Source organism: Hyposmocoma kahamanoa, unplaced genomic scaffold (assembly GCF_003589595.1).
Source record: "Hyposmocoma kahamanoa isolate Upper Pololo Valley unplaced genomic scaffold, ASM358959v1 65, whole genome shotgun sequence".
NCBI classification, from domain to species: domain Eukaryota; kingdom Metazoa; phylum Arthropoda; class Insecta; order Lepidoptera; family Cosmopterigidae; genus Hyposmocoma; species Hyposmocoma kahamanoa.
The window spans coordinates 17582507-17598232 of NW_020653853.1; the positions used below are offsets into that span (position 1 = coordinate 17582507).

Sequence of the window (15726 nt, forward strand, 5' to 3'; positions counted from 1 at the left end):
ATTTATTATAATAAATATATTCTTGTTAATAAATGCATAACTAAATATTATCTATAAATAAAATAATCTCATTATTCGCAATAATACCCATTCAGTCTTATTTCACAGATATCACAAAATTTTTCCCATAAACTTATAACCCTATTTCAATTGCCTGAGATCATACATTTAAATTCAAAATGTTGGTTTTGTCTGACCTGTTTTTATGTTAGTTTCAAATTTCCGAGAAACGGTCTTAAAACGGTCGAGTTTCCGTTCGTAGTTTGTGCAACTTGATTGGACGACAAGGAAGCTTCGTTCGCTTCTCTCGTTGCGCTATGAAAATAGAAAAGCTAGTCATTTTCTTTACAACTCTGGTAGTCGTTGAATAGCCATACTTAAGCGCAGGCCACACCGTGAACGAAGCTAGCTAGCTTACTCTAACTCACATAGTTGCATGCAACCAACTATGCCAGCTACGCTAACTTGGCTTAGCTTAGCTCACGTAGTTGCATACAACGCTAAATGGTAGCGCGGAAACCTGCGGAAAAACCACAAGAACAAACGCGAGGCGAGTTCCGTGTATGGAGACCCTAGAGATGCAGGTCTCTATAGGGTCTGACGGCAGCATATATAACCTCCTAATAGATGCCGCATACAGGGCAACAGACGCGCACCACACATCTGTGCAATTGCACGTATATAAAAGTTTGCAAAAATTCAACACTTAGTTTCGACCAAGTATCAGACCTGTGCGCATTTCCTGATATTCCAGTATTGTTACGCTGGTTTGGGTAAAACGAACTATAAAAATGACTACCTGTGCCGTGAAATGGTGTAGAAAATCATCCAGGATCTCAAATTTTCAAAAAGATGGAATCACGTTTCACCGGTAAGTTATAATTACGTAATTTACAAGTTAGGTTAGGTCATATTAAAATGGCTATTACTAAAAAATTACGAAGGAAACTGATCTCTCGTTGATGTCTTTTTGACATCTGTTTTTTTTATTATACCCTTACTATTAAGCGTCTCTTTTTGTCTAAGGGTTGGGAAGATTTGAAATTTCGTCATATCGATACTTTGCGTAAAGAGGAAATAAAAGAATTATTGTATTTTTTTATTTATTTACACACATTGTAATATTATAATTTCATTATAATTCTACTCAATTATACATAATAACTCATGTAGTTTTGTTTGACAGTGATTAAAGTTTAAAATTTGTTTTTAGGTTTCCTAAATGTCTTGAGCGAAAAAATAAATGGATAGACGCAACTTCTCGAGAAGAAGGTTGGTTGCCTACAAATAATAGTGTAATTTGCTCAAGACATTTCGCTGCAGATAATTTTCACACAATGAAGAATCGAAGGCGATTGCTTGATACAACTGTTCCAACTTTATTTCTACCATTATTGGTAAGGACACTTCTTTTACTAGTATTAGTAATTAAGGTCACCTTTATAGCTTTTGAAGGATTTTTTTCAAAGTTTTAAAACATTTGTATAGTTTAATAACCTTGAAATTTTTCAAAGTTCATAATAATGTCCTGTGAAAGAGTTTTCTTCATTAATTTATTAGTACTTATATTTAAGTGGTTTTCAGATTAACAGTCCTATGCAAGACATCGAGGTCCCGTCAACCTCTCATCATCAAACCATCGTGAAGACGCCCGAAAAAAAACAAACATTGTCACCAGCATTAGCTACTGCTCCGTCAGCATATGAATCTCCGGTTAAAAACCAACTTTGTCGAAGAATAATAGAATTAAGTAACGTAGTTAAGATAAATAATAAAAAATTAAGAAAAGTACGTGATTTAAATAGAAGATAAAAAAGAAAAATTATTTCATTGGCATCCTTTTATCAGAATTAGAAAAAAAATTAATAACGGCAGGAAATCTATGAACGTTGGATTCATTGGGGATGAAATGCAAAGAAATTATTAAACGCCAAATATTTGTTAGTTGTCCTAAATAAATAAATAAATAATTTCATTAATTATGCTTTTGTAAATACGACGACTTATAATACTTACCAAGTACCTTGTTTTCTTACAATTCCTTTTTTCCTGTATCTAAATATCATCCTGCTGTCGTAAGTCATTCAATAATTTACATACATTCTACCGTCACGCCTGTCTCCCATAGGGGTCGACAGAGCTTTGAGTAAGACAAGCCCACTTTAACCACGTTTAGCAATGTTTTTATTAAAATTTTAGTAGAACTTAGTGCACTAAATAGTGACAGGTTGCCAGCATGTCGCCTACATATAGGACGTCATTAAACCCAGGCCCTCAGTCCGCTTTTACGATTTGCGTGGGATCATAAGCAGCTGATACATTATATGCTTTTCTTTTGTTAGGTCAGCATGGAAGAATTTAATAATTTGTGTTACAATATTATCGTTTTTATCGACTAATTGGATCCAGACTGGTAAAGGTTGCCCATCACTAGCTGTAAGTGCAATTTGAGTGCATTTCTAGTTCGACCTTGAACTAGCGAATCAGAATGTCTTAATTGCATTTCCCACGTCACTTGCCTTACAGTATAAATTTTCAACAGGCGGCATCTATCAGGAGGTTATCTATGGACGGCGTTAAAGTGGACTGTATTGAAGAAAGAAGAAAGCGACACGTCTCATCTTTATTTCCAAAAGGGTTCTTGCAGTATTCGGGCGGCCGCCACTCTTCTCATATAATGTAATAATAATTTTGGCTTTTTCTCCTTTTATTTCCTTTAATTTTCGTTTATTTCTTTCTCATTTCACAACGTCTTCCATTAATTTTTAAATCTTAGATTCTTGTTCTTTTCAATGTCACATTAATTTCTAATTTTTGGCAGGCGCGCGAAGGTCACGGGGGAGATTTTACACAAAAAGATTTTGTTAGGAAAGTATGAGCGAGAGGGATGCGTGTATGAGGATAAATGAGAAAGGCGATAACACTAAGCTAAGAAAATACGTAGTAAGTAGTGACTATGGCTAGGTGTGGGGGTGAAGGGCGGCAGATGGACGACAAATTTTACATAGCTAGCGGGATCGTTGGGTTAGTTTACTTAGCTCCGTTTCCGTCTCGATTTCATCCCACGGTGAAGCTAAGAGGAACCCACGGGCCGGCCGATGGAGCTAGGCTGGCCCGAGGAGGAGGGAGTACCGCGCGGGCTGGTCCTCTTGTCCTGGCCCCCATGGCCCCTGAGTAGCGGACACGCGTCAGTTCGTTGCCCAGCATGTAGGGGCCCGATTTGGAGAGCTCGTCTGGTGTTCGGCGAGCCTTTACATTTTTAGTCAGGGAACCATTGTGTCTCCCTTCTCGGGGAGGGGCTGCGCTGGGCGCGGCCAGCCGCTGGTAGAGGCGCGGACGAGCGATAGTATACCCGTGCCTCCACCTCCAGCGGAAAGGAGGAACACCCTGGACGTGTGGTTCAACCCAGTCCTACATAACCCTCTAATCTGCCCCCGTAGGGCCGGGGTATCTTCAAGCAGATTCCCTCGGGTAATAAAAAATAGTTATCTCCGTCAGCTTAGTTCGCGAAGTATGAAAAAATGCCCCGGCTACGTGAGCTAAGCTAAGTTAGTTCTGAGTCGTTCGCGGTGTAGCCGGCGCATTACACGAAGATGATTTCCCTACTTTAGCTCTCAATATAATAAAGTGAAGAATTGAAATTTCGTTTGAAGTTGCCAAAAGCTGTTGCGTGTTGGTGGCTGGTGCCGTTTCAAAAACTCCATGCGTACAATCAATGAAGACGCGCAAGAGGGAGACTAGTCACCCGTACACAATAAAGTATGATTTTTTTGTATGTTCACTTAGTGTTATATACAATCGGTTAAATACGTGTTGTCACATTAGTTATTTGGAGAAGATATACAGTAGTACTCGTAAGACAGATTCCACCCCTCCTCATTAATTGTAGCATTTAACATTAACAGCTGCATATGATTTTTAAGTTTTTATTGAATGTTCAATATTTACTATTTATTAACTGCCTCTGTGGCCGAACGGTTACCAGGCCGGACTGCCACGCAGAGGTCTCAGGTTCGATTCCCGGGCCGGGAGAAATATTTGTATGGCCTACAATTATTTCTCTCGTGAGTTTGGGTGTAATTTGTGGTTGTCTACGTGTGTGTCCATGGCACCCGCGACACAGGGTTTCCCTATAGCGGGGCTATTTTGAGTGTGTGCGTTATTTATTTATTATTTATTTGATCACCATGATATTCAATTATTTTTGTGAAATTACTCCACGAGATTGTTATACCAAAAATTACTTCGATCCGGCTGGATTCGAACCAACGTCTTCCAGCGAACTGTGCCAGTTGCTATGCCAACTAAGCCGGAATAGTACATTATATGAAGGACGATAAATAAGAAATTACTAACGAGAGTCTATTAGAAGCCTGAAGCCAAAGGCTGAGGGCTATAAATAACTCGAGTTTTGTATATTATTACCGTCCGTGGAACATACAATGTTTTTCATCTATTTGTGAGGAAATAAATATTTACAATATAAATCCGGTTCATAACACAACAATTATGGACTTTGCAAATGGCGGGAGTTTTTGTGTTTTTTAAATGCTTCCATAGATAATACAACTCGAACTAAAATCTTATAAAAGCAAACACACACATCCAACCATGATAAATAAAAAAAAAATTATACGGAAAAGAATTAAAATCAATTACATATAATAAATTCTTATTAATAAGTATAAGGCACACACACAACATAGCCCCGCACTAGGGAGACCCTGTGTCGCGGGTGCCATGGACACACAAATAGACAATCACGAATTACACCAAAACTCCTTACGCACCATGTCAGTAATGGAAAGAAAAAAGACCCGAGGGTTTTATTTGGGGCATTACAGTCAAGTTAGCCACCATGCAATCGTACTATTTACGAGCGAGTGTGATGAAAACACATAATTCTGAAGTTTACGTAATGCTAGCTACTACAGTTAGAAGGACGGTATAAAATCTTACATACGAGTATACCTACAAAAAGATATGGGGTTTTGATGTTTAACGAATCCTGCTTTTTAACCTCCGACGCCAAAAGAGGAGATTTATTAGTTTTAAAGCTTTGACTGAGTATTAGTGTGTTTGCCTCTGGCGTCGTAGCTTCCAAACGAATAAACTAGTCTCAGAGCGGTTTCTTTTTTAAATAGGGGGCTTATTTAATCGGAATAGTGCTTAACTAACTAGATACCTACGTGCCTTAACAAATATTATATTTAATTTAGTGTCCCGTACAAATGAATCAAATGTTTGCGATAAAAAAACAAGTTTCCCAAACATTACCCACACACATATCTTTAGGCAAATCGTACAAGTATCTACGATACAAGCCCCCAAGTTCCCCGCGGCGAATACGAAGGCTCACATGAACAAATAAGCCATTACACACGATTGGGATGTTCGACTTAATGCGAGCAAGGGTGAATCTTGCTCTATTTGCTTTGATTCTTGTCTTACAGCAATTGGAGATACTTACGATATTCAATTGTTTGTAGATACTCCATATAGCCAACAACAATACTGGCGAAAAAACTACATGTTACCGTTTTAAAAGGAAGTTTATAGACCTATTTTTGCCGCCGAGCAGTAATGTGAGCATTACCGTATTTCTGTTTTGAAGGGTAAGCGTGCTAGTGAAATTACAGGCACATGGGTTTTTGGGGTTGGTGGGGAGTTCCATGCTCCATGGTCATTAGTTAACTACAGTCAAAGTTCGGAATGAAACCTACATTTAGTAAATAGCCACGAAAGTCTTATTCATACGTCTAGTTTGTTCTCCGTACCCAATAAAATACCTACATCGTTTATAACAAAACTTTTCCACCACATGAAAAATGTTAGGCATTGTTTCATTATTAAAGCTCTGAGTGGCACTACAAATATTGTGGATAGACGTGCCGCTTACCACTAGGTTCACGACTTGTTTGTCACATCACTTAAAAATAATTATCACAAAAGAATCTTGGGACTTATCGTTAGACGTCTCAGAGAGACGGAGTGCAGCAGCAGCGCCCCTCAGTTCTTTGCGATTTTAAACTTCGAATGCAGTTATAGATAGGCACTTGACCAGTTCGACTTATCATTTGATATAAAAAAATGTGGAGTGGCGAGATAGCCTTCTCCTGGATCTAAAATCTGTAATACTTTCAATGGCGCTAAATTAAGATCTATATTTTTCTTCATCAATTTTTCACTTTCTGCTAGAACCATCCTATGTCTGCGTCAATATAAAGAACTTCCAATGTTAATTTGAAACTACTGGTTGGGAAATTGTGACGGCATAAGTGGGATATCTGTACACATGAAATAGTCAAGGACAAAGCAATATCTTGGTTTTATTTGATCCACACACTCATTTTGATAATGCGATTTGTGAGGTAATAGTAGATACGTGGTTTAATCCGTTTACGACCTCGGGAAACTACGCTCTAGTTCTTACAACATAATGAAAGCATTTATTTCGTACAGAATAACACCTTCTTTCGTTTCTTTGACTTTTGTGTCATTCTTGTGTGTTTGTCGTACCCGTTATTTTAATTAGAAATAGCCCAAATTTAATACTTGCTCTCACTCCTTTTTTATTTAACACTAGCTGGCGCCCACGACTTCTACTCCGTAGATAATTGTCGTAGTTTTATTGGTATTCCATACAAACTTTCATCCCCTATTTCACCCCTTTTAAGATTTAGTATTGTGACAAAAAGTAGCCTTTCACCTTCTACTTCGGCCCTTCTATCTTTATACCAAAATTCATTTCAATTGGTTCAAATGTTGTTTGTTTGTATTTGTAATATTAGTTTGGATATTTTTTTTATAGTATCAAGTGACGGGACGAACGAGTCGTGTACCTGATGGTAAGCTACATGCCTATCCATAACAGTTGCAGTGCCACTCAGAGCTTTAACTTACAAAGATCTGAGAGGCACTGCCACTTCGCCCGTCATCCTGAGACATAAATAAGTCCCATGTGCCTGTAAATTCACCAGTACCCTTACCCTTCAGAAATAGTTAGGTAGCACTTCCCTGGACACTTCACAACGATCTCCACTGTTACTTAAAATTATATAATAATAAATTATAGAATACCCTCTTAAATCCACCTTCGGCACGTTACTTTAAGTTTTAATAAATTATGAAATTGTAGAAAAACATATTTGTCCATTTGCATTAACTGGAATTGATAAAAATAAAATGGCAACACTAGCAGCACTGATGGAAGGCGACAAATAGAAAAAATGGCGGACTTCTGAAATTATAAATACAGTTATTTTAAACCAAACTACAAAAGATTTTATCCTGAAAATTCCACTAATTACGAATTCAAAACTTTTGCTCGAAGTGACAATAATGTGATTTAAGTAAACATTAAAACAAAATTATTGACTCCCGCCGCTTATAAGACTACCTTATATACTCAAACAAGAAAACTAAGTTATTTAAGAGAAAGTAAAAACTTAATGTTTACTAGAACTACAATGGAAAACATTTAATGAGGATCCCGATAATTAAACGAAGACATGACTTAAAGGACTTGTATCCAAGCCAGAACTTAATAAAAAAATGATGGAAGGCGTACATTCGAATATTCGGATCATTTTGATAAAGGAGCAGCATAACCGACGGAATATTTTCTTTTGTAAAAATAGATATACTTGCGTGATCTAAGAGAGTATCCGTATCATCATAGGTTACGTAAGTTACTAATGTACTATTTTATTGAAAAATGAGGGTGTGGTAAGAGTTATACTAAATCAAGAACCGTAATTGGTTATGGTGTGAAAAAGTTCGTCCAGGGAAGTACTGCCACGTTACTAAGTTCCGGTTTAGAACGTTAAGGAAGGGACATGTCAACTTATGTCTCAGGGCGACGGGCGCAGTGGCAGTGCCCATAAGATCTTTATTTAAAGCTCTGAATGGTACAGCAACTGTTATAAATAGACGTGTTGTTTATCATCGGGCTCACGACTTGTTCGACCTATCGCTTAGTATTGTAAAAAAAAACATACAACTGAGAACAGTAAGATCATAGAAACATAGTCCGCACACGCTAAGTGAGGCAAATTGAAGCGCTCCCAATGGGCCTACACGAGCGGGCGGGCCTTCAGTGCTCAAGGTCAACTTGCACCGCGAACAGCTCAAGAATTTTAGCTAAAATGACGAAATGTGCGGTAAATGAGTGTAAAAATACGTCAGACAAACATAAAATAAATACTACTTATACTACACTTTTGAGGGAAATGTTATTCCATGACATCATTATTTGTATATTTGTGTGCGTGCCGACGACCGTAGATACAAGTTGCTTACGCCTACATGAATTTGATTTTTGCCTCACTTGTGACAGTTCGTTTGATATGAAACTATCATTCTATGCGTTATTATTCTAAGAGTAAGATATTAAATTTTATAACATCTGAAAATGAACGCAAATTACGAGCTTTTGCATAATAGCGTCACTATCATTACTTTTTAAATGATTCGCTCAAAACATATGAAAATCATATAGAACAGTGTTTGCAGAGCGGATTTAGCCTATGAATGTGGCGGCAATAAAATCTAAGGTCAAAAACATACAGAAAGGGGTTAAGTCGTAAATAATAAAAGCGTGTAGGGTACAAGTGGTACGCTCATTACACCGAGCCCTTGTTAGCCCTTTGCAAGGGGCAAAAGATACATTACACTCTGTCTCACTGCCCTTTTGCATTTGAGCATTATCATTTTTTTAATAAAAAGTTCATGCACCGATGAACTTGGATGCTGGGTTGTTTAAAATATGTTTTGTTTTCAACATGGAGATTTTTAAATTCGTTATCCTACGCTGAGGTATTTTTGCATTTGCAATTACGTTTTTTTTGCACACCAAACTAACGTTTCGGCCTTTTTAGAGATCCCATGTTCCAAGTCACCTTGAGACTTGAAACTCAAAAACAAATATATGCGAATTAGAATCAAAAAATATACCGTCATTTCTAAACTTGAGATGATTTTTTTATATAACTTTATCTATAATTCAGATGATCCGGAACGGATATACATATATATGAAGCAATGTCGGCTGTACATCAAAGGAGTTGTCGCGTCTGGTGATAACAAAGAACAACCCTTACGATCCCAATAACGCGCATTATGGGCCCAATTTTAAAGACGCGAGGGAATCAATGGAGGGACACAAATTCCTCAGGGCGGTCCTTGGAGACCGACAAGGATAATGATCGACCTTACTAAAAACGAGTCGCGAATTCTTATGCGGCTAAAACGGAACCTTTACCATAGTATACTCGTAACACAGGTAAGGCAACTCCCGCCTGATCGGCACATCAATGCCTTCACAAAACACTTCGTTCGGAGTGTAGGGTTGTCACATAATTTAAAAAAGGCTATATTGAAATAGCCTTTGTTATCTGTTGTTTCTCTAACATTGCAATACCCCAACAGGGTGCTACATGCCTAACGCGCAAAATTATTTATTTATACATAAAAAAACCATGTGACAATGCAATAAATATGAATATGAACCGCAGTACTAAGTTATTGATATTTTTACGTAATACGTAAGATTTTTAAAATATTTAGTAAGTTGTAAAACCCAGTAATTAACTAAAAACTATTTACCTGCTGTAAAACACTTCCTATAAAAGAAAAAATTCAATATTTGACCGCTTTTGAAAACTATCATAAAACTGAATTTGAAATTAACCTAACGAACAAGTTTAATACTAGGCGAGCCCGTGAAAATAAAACGTTGCCCTAGATAAATAGGGTATCAAAAATAGATATTTTCCTATATCTACGGTATCAACTCAAAAATTTTGACGTTTTACTTTAAAATGCAATCCTATTAAAAACATCGAGATATTTCCAATAAACAAGGTCTTATAACGATCGGACGTGGAATGGCGCGTGAGGCAGGGTAGTATCTTTGAACTTTTTGCACGTTTTGGTCTCAAACATAGAGCAACACTCGTATCGACGTCGTCGTTCGTTGAACAGGGTATTAAAACTAAAACGCAGCATGTGTTCGTTATAAGGTAAGTGTATTTTAACAATAGTTTATGTGACTGTTACATAATGAAAGACATTAAAACACGAGTGTGGGTTTATGAAACGAGCCGACAGGCGAGTTTCATAAAAACATCTCACTGTGATGTGTCCAGGAACCGCATGTTACGACTGGCGAAATGGCGGCAAATAAAAACTTCTCACGCATGTCACACAACCGTAGTTTTTATTTTTAATTCATTGACAAACTAGAATCGGCGTCAACTATCGTATCGTTCGCTATCAAGTAACGTATGAAATTGTCAAAATTGTTTGCTATAGACATTTTAATTCGAATAAAACTTCACCTCGACTAATATTAGAATTGAGGTCGATTCAAATTGTTTCGTTTTTCAGAGATGTTCGAAATTTGAATGTAATAATAACATAGAATTCGATGTTAATAACATGAAGCAATAATAACATTTTCACAGATAAGAAATTAGTTCTAACAAAACAGTTTACCTTTATGCTGGTCGTAATTTGCGTATAATATGTGTGTAGATAAAAATATTTATTTCTAAAACCTTAGAATAATAACGCATAGAATGATAGTTTCATATTAAACGAACTGTTACAAGGGAGGCAAAAATCAAATTCATGTAGGCTAGTTTTAGTAGTAGGTTAATTTTCGGTTTTAGTGAATATTTATATAAAAATACAAGTTCAAACACGTTACTTTCTTGTGGAATGTGATGTTAGTATCTATTTTATGTTTGTCTGACGTATTTTTACACTCATTTACCGCACATTTCGTCATTTTTAGCTAAAATTCTGGAGCTGATCGCGGTGCAAGTTGACCTTGAGCGCTGAAGGCCCGCCCGCTTGTGTAGGCCCTTTGGGAGCGCTTCAATTTGCCTCACTTAGCGTGTGCGGGCTAGAGTAATTTTATAATAATAACAGAATATTATTCTTTCTTTCATTTAAAAGTATTAAGCGTTTAGTTAAAACTCTGATCACAAAATATTTTATGTTCAAAAGGATAATATTATAGGCCTCTCTCAACAATTTCAGGACGTTGTCAAAACAAAGAACTGAATAAGAATAAGAAGTATTCGAAAATACTGTTAAATGTGTAGGCTTTAAATACGTATAGGCGAGTAGAACCAAATAACAATAGCGGCTGTAATAATGCTAGAAGAAACAATAAAATTGCTCTCCTAAAAATCTGTGTTTTTGAGATAATAGCCTGTTCATCTGGACCAACTATAAGGGGCACTTCCACCGCGCTAGCTTTCGGATACTGATCGACTCTACCCGTATTGACTATGGTAAGTTTAACAATTTGAATAAATAATCGTACAGTTGATGAAATAATCGTTTGAACCATTTTACGTTGACATAAGACACAAAATGCACGACTTAGTTTTTTTTTAAGAAATTCGTCACTGGGGTTTTTAATTGTCCAGATTTATCAAGAAAAGTTCAGGTCAGCGCTCCAAATCGACCACAGAGAAATATTATTCGGAAGTTTTTTTGCATTCCAAAATATCGTACTAATCGCAGATGGCAATGCCCATTCTCTCGCATATAACACTTTATATGCAATATTACAATTCAGCGGATTTGGCAAGTATGTCTGTGAATTTATTTGAAAAACTTGTATTAGACTAATAGTTATAAATTCTCTTTTCTCTCTTAGTAAGTACTTATTATAGGATGTTAACATTATGTAAAAAATAAACAAATTATCGTGCATAAATAAAAAAAATAAAATAAATAAAAACATTAATTAAATTTTTATTGAATTGATATTCAATTATTTTTTGTGAAATTACTCCACTAGTTTGTTATAATTATTAATCCGACCGGATCGAAGGAATTTTCTCTGAGTGTTCGATCTTTGTATTAATAATTAAAATAAAAATATGTTACTCCAAACTTGCTGGTTATTATTGTGTTCTTTTTGCTATACTGCTCATCTCCTCGGTACGTTACATAACGTTGACCTATATTATAATATATCATATTATATCATTTCTTTTTTTAGTTGTAAATTTAATGGGATTACGTGTCACCGTTGTTGGTATAACAAAGCCACATATTATGATCTGGCACTTATTTCCGCCATCAGCACATTCGTGGTGATTTGACTTACACTTTGACGGAAGAAAAGTATAGATCATTTCAGATTTAGAATTTTAAGTTTAGTACTTGAGCTATAAGCTCCTTTTTAGGCATAAAAAGGTACGGACTAATTTCGTTCGTAGAAATTTTAATTATCAAATACCATTGAAAAGTTGTCATTTTGCAGAAATAGTATTTACTTATGCGTCTGTTTTTTTTTTTTCAAATTTCATCTTAACACTGTATGTACTAAAACGTAGAGGCATTTTGTAACCCTTCAAAGGTCATTTGACGCTCCCCCGTCCCCGGTACGGTTACAAATGGGCAAGCAAATGCAATATCCGCCATGTCCGGTCCTATCCGTTAGACATTCAAATGTTTAAGACGTCTTCGGACATCCTGATTTGGAAGTTACTCGTTGTTACGGTGTGAATTTAAAGCCTCTAAATGGACTGATGTGTTCCTTCTTCGGATTAACGTGTAAACTACATTACATTATGTTTAGGGACTGACATTAGACATTCTCAGAACGTGTGCCGGATGATTTCCGGTATTTTTCATGAACATATCAACTGCTAATGGCTTTGGAGTGGACTTATACCCTAAACGCTAAACTTGGGCCTTTTCAAAGCGAGAATGAATAGGCAATATTTAGGTGTGTATGCTCCGTCGTCATCCTCGTCGTCACTGTACATCAGGTGATGATTTCGAGCAGTAGAGCTCATTGTGAAAGAGTACGTCCAGGGAAGTACTGCCATCGTACTTATTTCTGCCGCCAAGCAGTAATGTGAGCATTACTACGTTTCGGTTTGGAAGGGTAAATGTGTTGGTGAAATTATATATGACAGACGTGTCGCTTACCACCAGGCGCACGACTTGCTCTTCCCGTCATATAGTATCGTAAAAACGTTACAGAAAAAATATAAATATTTTGTTTTGATTTTGTGCGCTTTATTTTCAATAATTCCGGGATCAGAAAGAGGTGTTATCCAGTCTAAGTGTAATATAGTCAAGTAATAACTTGAAATGTATTATTGTTTATTATTTATGAATATTTGTTTTTATGTTCGATATTCGGCATATTTGGCAGGTGTCACTCGGCAGCGTCAACTCGTAAAAATGTCGAACAAATTTACTAAAATTGTTTACCTACCTAACTTAGAGTCTACAGAAAGTCCATTCTGCACAGAAATTTTTAAATATAAATTCTTCTTTGGCTGTCTATTAAGTTTTTATACCCACTTAGAGTCACTGAAGAAATCAAAGTGATAGATACATTGTTTATTTATTTAAAAAAAAATAACAAAGTATAATATAATTCGACGCACCGACTTGTTATTTAACAATTCAGAACAAAGCGCGTCTGATCCTTGTATATTCATGTCTGTAAATGAGGTATAATAATTATTTATAAATTCTGACCCTATCTGTTTTTAACGTTAGCTTATACTTTCCTAGTTTAGTCTCCTATCTCTCTATAAAGATTAATATTTAAGCTCTGTTCCATTTTAATAATTTATTATGGGAGAAAATAAACAACATTATTATCTTACATTGAGTAGGTATAACAATTAAACTTATAGTGAGCATTACCTAAATATGAAAGTGAATCTTTGTGTAGTGACACGGCCCCGCGTAATATCAGTGTCAATAAACAACAGCGCGCAATCAAGCAGTTAAATAAGAATTGCGGGAATGCGCCCACGTCGTCGCCAGCGCGTTGGCATCGTCGTCTCTGACGTCATTTATTAAACCCATCGGTTTGCCGGGGTTAAATTAAATGTTTTATACCATAAATAAAATCTCTTTCGAAGTAATTTCGAACAACAAAAGTGAAATTGTGGAAAGTTGAGAATAGCGTAATGGTGTTGGATTTTGTTTTCTAGTCTTTATTAATATTCTGATATACGATACTTTTGTCTAAAGTACATCACTTTGATATAGTATATACGTTTATGTTACAATGTAATAGAACTGATTTGAATATTTATTTGTTGGCTACAATGCCATCAGGTAACAAAGATCACAAAAAATGAAAAGACCCAAAATGTGAAAAATGTAACAGACTAAAAACGAAATCTTCTATAAAATGTGAACACAAAAACCCGCCATTTTGTAATGGAAAAAAATATCGTGTTTTCTCGAACATGCTCGGAATTATTCGCTTTCCTTTTGAACAAAGAACGCGTAAAGAGCCTAAATTTAGCCGCACTACAAAATTAAAAACAAATTACTTTCCATCCAATCCACGAAATCCGTACGACAATCCATTCTTTGACCACATATAGGTATAACCTTAGAATGGTATAACATCATGACTAAAGAAAAATGCCATACAGCCGCGTCGTCCATTCGTTTTTTCAGTGTCTGTTTTTTAAATTATTTTTTAAAAAGGTCTACTGTCAAAAAATATATTTTTTAAAGTTACTTACGCACAATTTATTCACTTTCCCGCTTTTTTGTAATATACTTTTGCAAACATATGTGTACCATTTCCTTGCATCTTTAAACAAAAAATCTCAGTGAAAACAGCAACTGCTTGACTCATAATATATACAACGTCAGACTAATATTCCTGGACCATGATCATTATGCACTATTAAACTATTACGCGTCCAAGAGACACACGGTGTCCCTAACACTTTAGGTACGTAAGCATTCTAGAGCAAATTATATACATTTTTTTTTAAATGATGGATGTAAACACAGCTGCGCGTTAGCGACACCACGTGTCTCTAGGACACTTGACAAAAGTATTTGGAACCAAATAAAAGTATTGTATTAAAGTTATTTATACTTTCCGTTGGTGTGATGAATAGGAAGCATGCATCACGTGTAATTTACGTTAACTCTTACCTCTTAGCAGCACGATGACGTCATTAGCAAAGGGTGAGGCGGCGTGAAATTCAAAACTCCAGATGCTCCAAATACAAACGAGAGAATTGGAACGCCAGCCGTACACCACACCGCAGCGTACGTGAATTAAAGTTACTCTAACTTTGAGCTTATTTATATAGAATTAAGGTTCAAGAAGGGTGTGTGTGGTTGGTGGACTGTACACGAGTTTTGAACAAGCAGGGTTCCTTATTTCCCCCTGTTATTGTGACTCCGATTTGTCACTTCCGAACGTAAATTAAAAATCAAACGTTGTTAGAGATTTTGACAAAGGGAATTTAATTCGATATCAAAGCGGTGGAAGTGTGTCTGATTTAACTTATTGTCGCATAAATTTATATTATATATATATAACTCTTATAAATTAACTACTTCAATTAAGTCCCAGAGTAAAGAGTTTTCCTTTATGTCAATTATAATTTAAAACTGTACAAAGATAAATGAGAAGTTAAATTGGCAAACAAAAGTGAAAAACTGAAAATATTACTTAAGTGTTAAAGTTAGCCAGTAACATTTATCTATTATTACGTATATTTGTATTAAGGGTAACAAAGTATCACGTTTAGGTACAATTACAGGTGAAGTTCGGGAGAGCAACGCGTTAATGGGAGTTTGCTCGCTTTTTAACAAGTTTCCGACCGATGCCGCACCCGCCACCAAATCGCGCCCGCAAAACAATATACTGTACTTGAATGTCTTATTGATATTGGCTACATTTACTTTTATGAAAAA

General features: G+C 36.0%; 1 protein-coding gene across 1 annotated transcript in view; it reads right to left on the reverse strand.

The window, feature by feature from the left end:
• The window catches only part of LOC113231410 (runt-related transcription factor 2), a 57187-nt gene extending 42049 nt beyond the window's left edge, over nucleotides 1–15138 (reverse strand). Inside the window, exon 1 of the mRNA XM_026465720.1 lies at nucleotides 14956–15138. The gene's annotated coding sequence lies outside the window, so the exon portion shown is untranslated. The remainder of the gene's footprint in view (nucleotides 1–14955) is intronic.
• Nucleotides 15139–15726: the final 588 nt, after the last annotated feature.